We start from the raw sequence: 13,283 nt of genomic DNA on the forward strand, positions 1-13,283 counted from the left end.
GAGAACTGCCATTTATCTAATTTTAGAGTTCCAAAAGAAGAGAAGACAGAGAATGAAGCAAAACAAATATCTGAAGAAATAATGTCTGAGAGTTTTCTAGAAATGATACAATTTTCCATTAAGTGATTTGTAAGGCTTCTTGAACCTATAGATCACAGGGCTTCTCGAATCCACATTTTCAACCCAACATACCCTAAGCAAGGTAAATAAAACATATCCCTACCTACTATCCCACACTGAACCTACAGAAAGAACACCAATTACAAAAGGGTAAATCATAAATCTTTATGACTACATAAAGAAAATACCATTTAACCTCAAAGAAACAAAACCTAGTGAGCCCAACTAATTTCTCAAAACAATTATGGGAATCAGAAGACAGAGGGGTAATAATCACATTGTGCAGGGGGAAAAAAATGACTTCAATCTAAAACTATCTAGGTGAAACTATCTAATAAGAACAGGCACAGGCATTTCCAAACGAGTATATACTGAGAGTTCACCACCAATGTACCCTCTATAGAAAATTCTCAAAGATGAACTTTTAAGCAGAAGGAAAGTGATCCTTGATGCAGCATCTAAGTTGCAAAAAGAAATAAAGAAAAAAAATGGTAAATATAATATACTTTGTATAAACACTAATATGAGTAACAATGCCTTGTGGAGTTAAATATATATTATATATTAATATATATGCAAATTCTGGGGAATAGATATGTAAAAAAATCCTTGCCAACAATAGCATAATGACCAGAGAGAAAATTATTGAAGTTCAGATTCCACGGTCCTTATATTTTTCAAGAGGAGGACAAGGACACTTATTTGCTTTGAGCTTTAGTAAGTTAAGAACGCTTGTTAAAATTTCTAGGGAATCCACCAAAAGGAGCAAAGCAGAGTATATAATTTCCAAACTGGTAGAGCAGGAGAAAAAGGAAATAGGAAAATCAATTCAAAACAGCTAAAAAAGAAAAGGAAGAAAAAAATGGCCTTACACATAGAAAGCCAAAACTACAATGGTAGAAAAAAAGAACCACATGTGTACATCAATCATTACATTAAAACACATGTGGAAAAATATTCCAATTCAAAAATAAGGACTATCAGACTGGGTAAACAAACAAAACCTAGCTTTAAGCTCTTTATGAACGATATATATTTAAAAAATGTAACAATACAATAAGGTTGAAAAACAGAAGAAGAGAAAAAAATACCAGTTGAATTCTAATCAAAATAAAGCTGCTATATTTATTATCAAGCAAAGCAGGTTTGGGGGACAAAAAAAAATTCTAGAGACATAAAAAGATCACTACAAAATGATAAAAGCTCAATACACCAAAAAGATACTGCAAATATGAATGCACCTAGTAACATAATCTTGAGACAAAGCAAAAAGTTACACAACTTCAAAAAAAAGTTTATAAATCCGCCATCAAAAGAGATTATAATACTTGAATAATTTAATTTTTATATAAAATATGGGCATTCTGCAATTGTCAAATCTAGTATCAAGACAGTGCAGCAGTGCTTCCCAAATGTTAACGCACATAGGCATCACCTGGGGATTATACTAAAATGCGGATTCTGGAACGGTAGGTGAGGAGCAGAGCCCAAGCCTGTATTTTTAACAAGCTCCCAGAGGATGTCAATGCCACTCTTCCTCAGACAGCACTTTGTTGCAGAGAAAGTCTCATTAAATTACAAGTAATTTTATTAAACTACTTTCTCTAGCCATAAAGCAATCAAGTTAAGAAATAACAACAATAAAAATAACCAGAAAACCCCCATAAAATAACTGAAGAATCAGGGGTGCCTGGGTGGCACAGTTAGCTGAACATCCGACTAGATTTCAGCTCAGATCATGATCCCAGGGTTATAGAATAGAACCTCGTGTCGGGCTGTCTGCTGAGTGTAGAGCCTGTTTAAAATTCTCTCTCTCTCCCACTGGCCCTCCCCTAGCTCATGCTCTTTCTCTTGAAGATAAAAAGTAATTAATTAATTAGGTAAAATAACTGAAAGATCAGTTCCTTCTGAGTATTTGAAAACACTTATAATTGAAGGACTTTTTAAATAACAAAATTGGCACAATACAGCTAAAGTAATAATCAGAGGGGAAATGATAGCCTTAAATGTTAATATTTGAAAAAACTTCTCTATTTCAATTTTCTTGTGGTCTGCTGTTAAACGACATCTGTACTCCACTTAGTACAGATGTTAATTGATTTAACAATTAATTTGCTAAATCCACTTAGCAAATGTTAATTGAATAGTCACCGCATTTTCTATTATGTTTGTTCTCCATTGTTTCCCCTATACTTGGTACACAACAAATATTTATTGAATAGAAAGAAAAATGAATGAAAAAATGGCAGAAGTAAATAGTCTCACCCCTTATTCAAACAGGATCTAAACAAGGAGAGGCTTGTCCATCTTTAAAAATTCAGGAGAAATAAAATTCACAAATTTTATCAAGCATATTTCCACTGAAGCAAAGTACTAGTTAGTGTTTAGATTATAAGACCAAGAATTTAAAATACTTTACTCTTGTTCCTCTACAAACCTAATGGATTGATAAGTTCAATAAGTGTTTATTTACTAGACAAATGAACAATTCGATCAGCAAAAATTTCTTATGTTTTAATTGCTGCATGTTCACACAGTGTTAGGGGAATGGTTGAAAAAGAAAAGTTACTGATTTATTGGCTAAAGGGTTCCTTAATAACCAAGCTGCATGAAACATTTGATTTCAGCATTTGTCATCTCTCTTATGTCAGCCAAATTAAATTAAAATTTCCATCCAAGTTAGCTAAATTATCTCTTACCCACTTTCCTAAATTCTGACTTTAGATTTGACAGATACAAAATGATCAGAACAGTCATGTCAGACAAGCTTTCTACAGCCAAAATTTCTATAGGATTAAGATTAAGTAAAACTTTCACTATTTATTCACATTTCTAAAGTATATCCCTAATCTTTCTGTTCCAATTTCTAACTATTTTAAGCAGACTCCATGTTGTTGGTCCTAAAATTACTTGGCCATTATTAAAGGTTCATTATCCAAAACAATCCATCTAAGGAGGTACACAATAAAACTAACCTTTGTCACATTCAATTCAAGAAAGTAAACTTCAAAAACTTATCAATTTTAACTTAAATGAAGATTTTTCTCAATGAAATTATTAAAAATGATTTTTTTTCTTCACCTGATCAATGCTTTCATAGTAAAGAAAAAGTACATACTGGCTATAAGGCCATATTGTAATGTAAATTAATTATAAAAATCAAGGTTGGAGCAATAAAGAATTCGATTAGGCACAACAGCAATGCCCAAATTATACAGGATTTTATAACTGCAGTTAGTTTACATGGTATATTCAAGAGAATATCCTAATAAGAAGTCAACCTTTAGTACTCAATGTAGAGATTACATCAAAAAACTCAGAGGAATATCATGATAATCAAAATTATAGCCTCCAAAATTTTAGTCAATAGTCCAATATTCAGGAATCAACAATACTGAAACATTCTAAACATTTCTAAGTACTCTTGCTGAGTACTCACTGTGCCCTTGCCATCTGGGTGTCACTTTAAAAAAGGAAGAAAAGGAGGAATAGTAGCTGCAGGGAAAAAGCTGCCGAAGTCATCTAGGAAGGACAGAATGGTGGCTCTGACTGGTGTAGTGACAAGGGAAGCAGACAGCAGCGAAAAGATCCTCGTGTTTAATAAAACTTGGAACCTACAGAATTTGCTGATGGATAGATCATGGAATAGAGAACCACAAAGGGGACAGGAGGAGAAAAGGGTCAGAAGACTCAAAGATCTCATTGAATCACGGTACTCCTCAAAAAGGAAACACGAGGAAAGCAATGCCTGCAGAAAATAGCATCGAGAGCAGGACAGACACTTAATTTGAGACAAGCAAACACCAACCGTCTGAACAAAGAAGGAAGTGCCAGAAAACTCAACCTGTGTGAGCAAAACGATGCCAGCTGCTTTAAAATCCTCATGAGCAACAATACTGCTCATTAGAGACACCAGTCCAGAGAAATCAAGCCAAGTGTACACACTACAGGTCGGAGCCCTGGTTGTGTTGACTGCACAGTCCTGTCAATCTCATGCTGCTGCAGGCCCCATCCGTCTGGCCACTTGCGAATTCCCAAAATAGAAGAATTTATTGTTTCTAGCTACAGCTAGGCCGAGGAGTCTAAGACAAGAATCTCAGGGGTAAAGGGAAGGAGGGGGAGGAGTGAGTGACACAAGCGTCCTGCTAGCTTCAGATCTGGCCTTGGCCTCTCATCTCCACACCAGAGACTCCAGGTCACATTAGTGTCACACTGCACTATTCATCGACAACCCGATACCTAAGGTCTACCATGCGCCCTATCCCATGCCAGCCTAGAGTGAACACGATGATGACTGCTGCCCTTACAAGATTCAGACATGGGGCTCACTCTGAACGAGTCTTAGGCTTGGCTTCCTGGCCAAAACATGTAGCTCCCATTCTCAGGAAGAACAAGAATCTCAAGATTCTTGTTCCAAAAGGAGGCTGATCATCTAGACCTCACAGATTCTAGAACTAGGACCAGAAATTATAGACAAGTTTGTCAGTTGAGACCTCTGACTTATCCCTTGAAGATACTCTAAGGGCAGTATTTATGTTCATGAGATTCTTCCATGTTGTTATAGGTAGCTGGAATTTGTTAGTTTTCCAGGTGTATAGCATTCTGCTATATAAATATATGCCAAAATATTAAGCTTTCTACTTTTGATTGACATTTGGGTTGTTTCTAGTTTGGAGCCATTATACACAAGTTCTAATACTTTACACATGAAAACCAGAATGTGACACCCAAACAGCATTTCAACCTACCATGCTACCAGGAATCTGTCCATGATCAACTAAAGATTTAGTTTTCAAAGAACTCATGAAGTTAATATCACCTTCAAATGGCGAATGTTTATTCATGTGTGACAATATAAATGTAACATTTGACATTATTCAGAGTTAAAACAACAAGTATGCTAATTGCTTATGTTAGTAGTGAACTATGTGTTAATTTTAAATAACTTTCCCATTAAGTCACAGAAACAATATAAACTATCACCCACATTAAAACAGAATACAGAGAAGAATATCACTGCATCCCTTTTTCTAAATTTGTATAGGGATCTTCCTCCAGGAACAATCCTGAATATGGGAACACAATACAAAATGAGATTCTTTCAAGCTTCCAAACACCTCAATAAATGGATCCTTCTATAAAATAAGTCTTGCTAAAATATCAAATGAGAAGAGAACGACAAAAACAAAATAATAGGAAAAGTCAAGGGGGGAAAAATGCAAGAACATCAGGAAACTGGGAGGAAAATGACTAGGTACATGACTGCTGGTATACCCATGCAGAAGAGTGCTGTGCAACTCTTAAAATGAACTAGGAAGGTCTGTAAGTACTCCAGGAAAAAGATCTCCAAGTTACTGTTGGAAAAGAAGCAAGTGGTGTTAGTTTATAAACAGTACAAAGTCATCTTTATAAAAAGAAGAGACATTCATGTGTTTGTTCTCCTGTGCAGTATCTGGAAGACTACAAAAGAAAATGTAAAACAAGTTGTATCAAGGGAGTGGGACTACAGGACCAGGATAGAAAAGACACTTTCACTGTAGAATTTTAATTTCGTTTCCCATTTCTTTCATGCCTTTATACTACTACATATGTGTGTATAATGCCTGACTGTCAAAAACAATAAAGAGTGTATTTTCTGAGACCAAAAAAAAAAAAAAAAGACAGCTAAACAGGAATTTATAAATTGGTATAAGAGCACTAAGCAATGATTCCTACTCTTATTGAACCGAAAAGAGCTTAAAAATTTTTGGCTAATTCAGGATTATGATGATAAAGAGTCAGAGTATGATCTTCATCTTCTAGAAAAAAGATCTGCTGCCAAACTTTATTTCTCAGTAATACAAGAAAGTCCCTACAAAGCTTTATTTTAAAAAAACTTTAATATATTCTATAGCATCCTAAAATTCAAATCACTGTCTTTGAAAAGTTCAGAATTAGAACACATAAAGATTGTTCCATAAAATACTGTAAGATTCAGTTTAAATAGTAACTGATACTCAAATACATAGGAAAAAAACATGTTTCTCTTAAGTATGATAGTTTTTAATATTAATATTTCTGTTCCATGTTGATAGCTATTTATAGAATAAATGTAATTTATTAGATTAGTGCCGTGTCACGGGGACCATGCAGTTAAAACCAGGCACCACGATTCACCTAGTGGAAGCTTCTCATATTACAGAGAAAAATGAAACAGTAAACTTGTAACTCAAAATCTGGAAGAATACTTAGATATCATCTAGTTCTTCAATTTATAGATTAAATAATTGAGTTTCAGAGAAGTTACACAGTTAGTTGAAGGCAAAGTCGGACTCTTCACTCCGCAGTCAGAGTTATTTGACTCTAAACCACACTATAAACTCAATCTTCAAAGTCAGAACAAATACCACTGATATATTCTCCACTATATGTATTAATAAAGACAGTAACTGCCATAAATTACTGAAAACCCACATGAAAACTAATATTACATGTAGAGTAATAACTCACAGCTTCATAGAAGCTATCATCTTAGTTATCATTTATAAAAACTGGCTCCAGAATAGAAGAAAGTAAGTTAATAACCTGGGAGGTAAGAAAAAAATACAGAGAGCAGCAAAAGGAAGCTATTTGGCAATCATTCATTCAAATAATCTATATAAATATACTACAAAATTATTACTGCAGTGGAAATCCAGCTTAAGTCCTGGCCAAAAAAAAAAAAAAATGTCTAATTGGATACAAAGTTGAAAGGATGGGAAATTTGTAAACATTACCCATACTGTCTAATATAATACAGGCATTTGAATGTAAGTCACCTTAAAATTTTACCTAAGATATAGATCAGATCAATGAATTCAGTTAATGTTTACTATGATTATGTACAAACCACAGATTATTCTGAAGAAAAAAATCACAACAATGTTTTCTCAAACAAAAATGTGTGGACTCAGGTTCTGAGTTCTTGTAGATGTGTAACACAGATTCTACTGGAAAAACAGGGTTAGCAGGAAGAGAAATGGGATATTAATAAAATGACCGATTTGTTGTCCTAGGTTTTCCTGGCCAGGAGAATGGAGAATGGAAAAACTGAACCATGAAATCAAAAAGGCATCTGTCTTCCAGGTTTCTCTCTGCCAATGTCTTGAGAAAAACGTTTGAACTTTCCTGTTGGCTTTGTATGCAAATAGCTCCAGATGCAAAGTGAACCACATCTAAGTTATTTGGTTCAACATCTGCTGGTCCAATTCCCATTACTCCTTCTAAAGGGTCGGCTTGTGACAGACAGTTTAGTTTGCCCTCTATATAAGCTGTTTTGAAGGAGCTAATTTGGATTAAAGTATCTATCTAGACCACTTGTTTTTCCCTTTGATGGTCAATGCATTCTAATGTGGTTCTGTGTAGTGCTGCAAGAACTTAGAAACATATTGGAAAGGACAGTATTCAAGGTTTTGCCTCCCACCTCGCTTTCTAGACAATTTATATTGCTACAGTTAAAAGTAAAAAGTGAGCAGTCATTTGCCTCTAAAACAGCACCACCCACTTTGTACACAATGGCAACACAACGCTTTCTGACTGGATATTCTTTTCATGAAACCTCTATCAAATATTTGAAGCTAAAGTTATTGATAAAAGCCCTTACCGATATTAACAATGCACTTCATGAAGTCTTCAGTCATTTAAACAGACAATTTTCATATGGTATCACTGAAAATGGAATAAGGTCCATAGCACACGGCACTTAGGGTCTGATACACAGCATACTTTGAAACATTTGGTACAATGAGTGAATTGGTGAACCAATGAACAAACAAAAAAACTAAAGAATTAATTTAAGTAAATCCCATGGATTCTGAAACTTTGAATCTGTTGCAATTGGAAAGCAATCAGAAAGCAATCAGAAAACATACTGAACCCAAACTAAGACTAACAGTCTAATGTTCTTAGAACTTATAAGGTCAAGTAAAAAAAAAAAAAAAAAGTCCTTCCTTTAGAAAGGTATGGTAGGAAGTACAAATTGCACTGAAAGGTAAAAATGAGGAAAAGAAAAGTAATTAGAATATCCATCTATAGATATATGTCTATATTCTGATGTATATATATATATACATATATATTTACATTTATGAGTGTGTATATATATACACACATAGGTGTGTGTGTGTGCATCAGAAGATAAACATTCATTTTGAAAAGGTAGTTTCCTAAAAAGTAGAGCACTACCAGGGCACCTGGGTGGCTCAGTAGGTTAAATGTCTGACTTCAGCTCAGGTCATGATCCCGCAGTTCATAAGTTCGAGCCCCACATCAGGCTCTGTGCTGACACTGCAGAGCCTAGAGCCTGCTTCTGATTCTGATTCTGTGTCTCCCTCTCTCTCTGCCCCTTCCACTCACCCTTTGTCTCTTTCCCTCTCGAAAAATAAACATTGAGGAAAAAAAAATTTTTAAATAGAGCACTACCAGTCTTATACAAATTTATAAAAGATACTTGAAAATGATTTCAAAAAAACAAGATTTCTTTGCCCTAGAAAAAGAAAAAGCTCTTATTCTACACAATATAGTTCTATGAGTTGTTAACTCAAAAACTTTCTGATGTTATATACTATGAAGAATCTGGAATGATTTTCCTTTGGAAAACTGTTTAGAAACATAAATAAGAAAATAAAAGAACTGGGTACTATTATTATTTCTAGACCCTAATATTTTTTAACTAAAATGTAGTCTAACACTACTGTCCTTGACTGTTACTTGCTAACACACAGTAGGACCAGATAAGAAATCAGGAAAACAACAACAGCAGCAGCAGCAACAAGCCACTAGCAAAATAGCGATTCTCTCTTTCTGCAAATCTGTGACTCCTCTTGTTAATCATTATTTCCAGGTGATTTGTCTGTATTAGGAATGACCAGGAAAGTTAACTGGACCCTAGAGTATACCTTCTTTGCCATATTTAAGTAAATATCTAAGACTTCCAAGATTACCATATTTTTCAAGGCAAGTTTAGGGCTGGGTGGTTGAAAGATTAATTACCTCCAGAGAAGTAAAAATACTTAAAAAGAGTTCATTGTATCACTAAATCGTATGCCTGAAACTGATATAACCCTGTAGGTTAATTAACTGGAATTAAAATAAAAACTTTTTTAAAAAGAGTTAACTTTTGGAAGCAAATCTATTCTACTAATTATCAAGAAATAATTACTGGGCATTATTTACTATCAACATAAAATACTATACTAAGTATTTAGGATTCATAAAGGTTTAAACATAGTCTCTACCTATCAAGGTTTAGTCTTAAAGTAGACATGTAAAAGTAGTGGTCATAATGATAAAATATTTTGTTAAAATATAAATTAGTACACCCATATTCATAGCAGCATTATTTAGAGTCAAAGAAAGCAACCCAAGTGTCCATCAATGGATTAATAGTTAAACAAAATGTGGTCTGTACACATAGTAGAATATTATTCAGGCTAAAAAAGGAAGGAAATTCTGATATATGCTACAAGAAGGATGAACCCTGTGAACATTATGCTAAGGAAAATAAGCCAGTCACAAAAAGGCAAATACACTATGATTCTATTTATATGAGTTATCTAGGGTAGACAGAAAGTAGAATGGTGACTGCCAGGGAGTCAGGGGAGGGGCAAATGGGTGGTTATCGTTTAAGGGCTTTAGAGTAGAGATGAAAATGTTCTAGAGATTGGCTGCGTAGCAATGTGAACACATTTAATAATACTGAACTATACACCTAAAAACAGTTAACATGGTAAATTTTGTGTTATTTTAGTACAATTAAAAAAATACAAGTTGGCATAACCTAAGTACCAAGTGAGTTGTGCAGAAAACAACTGATACAGTAGCTCAGAAGAAAGTACAGTTATTAGATATAGATTCAGTAAAAGGTCTATACCTTATTTTGAAAGAAAATTGAGACTCAAGTAAGCAGATAGGAAATGAGGGAAGGTATGACAATTAGAGCAATGGCAAAGTGATAAAAGACATCATCCTGAGACAAAATGTAGATCAAAGTTAGGCCACAAGCCTTACTATTCAAAAAGAATAACCATGGAAGATAAGCTAGAAGGAAAGGCTATGAAATGGGAAAATGCTTGATAAAAGCAACTGTTCTCATAGAGTACCTTTCACTAAAATAAAGTCATAATTACCACACTTTAACTGACAGTAAAGGCAGGAAGAAAAGAGGATTGATAACCTCATATTCACTTGTCTCTTACTTACATTCTCCAACTCCCATGATGATGGAAGTGTGGAGGCACGTTTTACAGGTTAAATGCCATACACTGCAGAGATGCAGACTTATACAGAACTAACATGTGCATTTCATTTATTCTCACTGGCAAATTTTTAATATCATCATCATCTCTGCACAGAAACTAGCATTTTAAAAAGTCCCACTGTGTAAATGATCCTAATAGTACAGTGAGATGCATGTTTTGAGGTAGTTCAATTCATTAACAGTATTGTAAGCTATAAACAGGCACTGTTTATATGATAAATTAATTATCCCAGTTGCTATTATGAAATCATCCTCCTACTAACTGCCAGCCCTGAAGCAAGATAATCATTAGTCACACTAAGCCTACTACATTCTTTACTTAAAATCTTTTATCCTAACTCCAAAAAGGAAAATTTCTATTCTCCCCCAAGTACTTTAAAAACTTAAACCAAATGTTTCTGAGTAATCTTCTTGGATTTTAAGCTGTGGTAAAACTTGGTTAATATTCATCTCTTTTAAAAATATTTCATATAGATTACAGAGTGCTAGGGTGTAGGTAGCAAACCAGACAAAAAAAAGAATATTAGTCTTTTCTTAAACCGAAAAGAATCTACTTTAGATCTCTTAAAGCTTCCTATTTCTCTGGACTTTGGTGTGGAAATGATTAAACTGTTATATTAATTAGGTTGTTCAGATCACTCTTGTCTAAACAACTTCTGGATACCTGAATCAGAGGCAAACAACACCAGCAAGCAGAGGAAAGGAAACCATCTTCAACAAAAGAAAAAGATCCCTCTCACTGAGCAAGCATCTAGCATGCCTTAACTTCAGCTTGTGGCCAGGTTTGTTTACCTCCACTTCTGCCAGTCACTGAGGAAATTCAGAAAGACTTCAGATCTGACTTCTTAAGGGAGTGAGGGAGAAACTGAGTGAGTGAGTGAGTGAGTGTGTGTGTGTGTGTGTGTGTGTGTACATGCACACACTAAAAGAACTGTTCTTTTAATTCTGTTAAGCTCTGAATACCTGACCTACAAATATACAGATATGCAGATGTGACATATACCATTCACTCTTGGAGAACAGGAATTAGATAATCTGCCCAAATATACAATTGTCTATTACACTGCCACAATAATTATAGCAAAACAGATTCTGTTCTTGCTTTCCCACATACATAAAGAAGTACAATTTGTCAACTTCCAATCTACTGAAACCATTTCTTTAAAAGTAATTTCTGACTATGGGTTTTTTCTCAGTCTCCAACCTCACTGACCTCACTACAAACAGCCTTTGATACCAATGACCATACTTTCTTTGAAATGTTCTACTCTTGATAGCTAGCCTGTCCTCTCATCATCTCTCAATCTTCTGTCTCTGTATCTTCCTCCAGTTCCCCAACTAAGGACACCTAAATTTCTCTACTTAACCCTATTCTCTTTACATACTGTTTCCCCCAGTTATCTCCTATAACTTCAACTGTCATACCCATGGAAAAATCCCCAAACCAAGAACTCCAGCCCTAACCTTTCTCCTGAACTCTAGGTACCTTAAATACACATGTCTAGGACAAATTCATTAGGCTTCATACTGTTCCAAACCTACTTTTTAAAAGTCTCTGTATCTGTTCAAAGTAATACCATTCCTTCAGAACCAAGGCTTGAAACTTCAAAAATCAATTTTGACTCCTCCTTCTTCCTCACATCCAGTCACCCAGACAGCCCTGTTATGTTCGGGTTTTTTTGTTTTGTTTTTTTTTTTCCCAAAAAAAGAGTTACTAGACAAGAATGGAAATATAACCTGAAAGATTGGATTTCATTCCTAAACATATTTATCTGTATCAAATTCCAAACTTTTATAAACCATCATTTTGTACAAAAGGTGTACTGGAGCTAGCCTACCTACTTTACAATGAACAAATACATGACAATACACTGAAAATCCTAAACTGTTATATAAATTTCTTTATTCCATTTTTTCCCATTCATTTCCACTGTCACCCTAGTCGTCATTCATTTTTTCATTCAGTTTTTAAATTATTCTTTCTATGAATATTTACTGAGGGCCAGCTATAAGCTTGGCACTATGTTCGGCATTTAAGACATAACAACAGGACAAACAGACATACCGCCTAACCCCAGAAAATTTACAGCCTAAAGTGCAAGTCAAAAAATAGGTGTACACAGTTGTGGGAAGGTTCTCTGGGAAGGCTTCCCAGAAAAGGACATATTCAAGCATAAAACAACACATAAAACAAACAGAGGAGTTAGTATAAAGGAGCAGGAGAGAGTGGCAGTGGGGAACAAGGTGAGAAATTCCAGGCAAAGGAAACAACATACATAAAGCCCTCAGACAAGAACGAGCATCCTAAGTATGTCATCCTCTTTCCCACATTTACACCTTTGTTTCATTTATTTCTCTCCCTTCAAAATCTTTCCCCATTCTCCCTTCTCTGCCTATTGAAATCATAAATATCCTTCAAACCCCAGATCAATAATATATACTGAGCTTCAAGGACAGTACTTGACTCATACCAGGCCTGAAATAAACATTTCTAAGCAAACGGATGATAAAATCATCATTCTTCCCAAATCATAAATCTGCTTCATATTACAAGTATGTATGTGCCTCCCTATCTTCTCTTAAAGTAAAAGACACATTCCCATAGTACCTAATGCGTAATAAGCACTGGAAAAATATTTGTAGGATGAATAATTCTAATAATCTAAGACTAAACAGAGCTGTTAAGGAAGGATACTTTCATCTTCTACTTTCAACTTTACAATGATTTGGCAGAACAAAAAGTCTAGAAAATTCAAAATACTATTTATACATGAATTATATTAACATTGAACATTAAGATCTTTCATAAAATATCTCTAAATACTGGAATTTATTTTTGCATTTGATTTCTTGGATGGCTAAATTTTTATTTTTAATATTCATGAAT

At 34.5% G+C, this 13,283-nt stretch overlaps 1 protein-coding gene across 1 annotated transcript in view; it reads right to left on the reverse strand.

Annotated features, from left to right (window-relative positions):
- The window catches only part of LOC120237487 (coiled-coil domain-containing protein 91), a gene marked incomplete at its 3' end in the record, with an annotated part of 176,561 nt that overhangs the window by 83,249 nt on the left and 80,029 nt on the right, over positions 1-13,283 (reverse strand). The gene's annotated exons all lie outside the window — the stretch shown is intronic.

This window comes from Hyaena hyaena, unplaced genomic scaffold (genome assembly GCF_003009895.1).
Source record: "Hyaena hyaena isolate Hyena2069 unplaced genomic scaffold, ASM300989v1 scaffold_182, whole genome shotgun sequence".
Classification (NCBI taxonomy): Eukaryota; Metazoa; Chordata; class Mammalia; order Carnivora; family Hyaenidae; genus Hyaena; species Hyaena hyaena.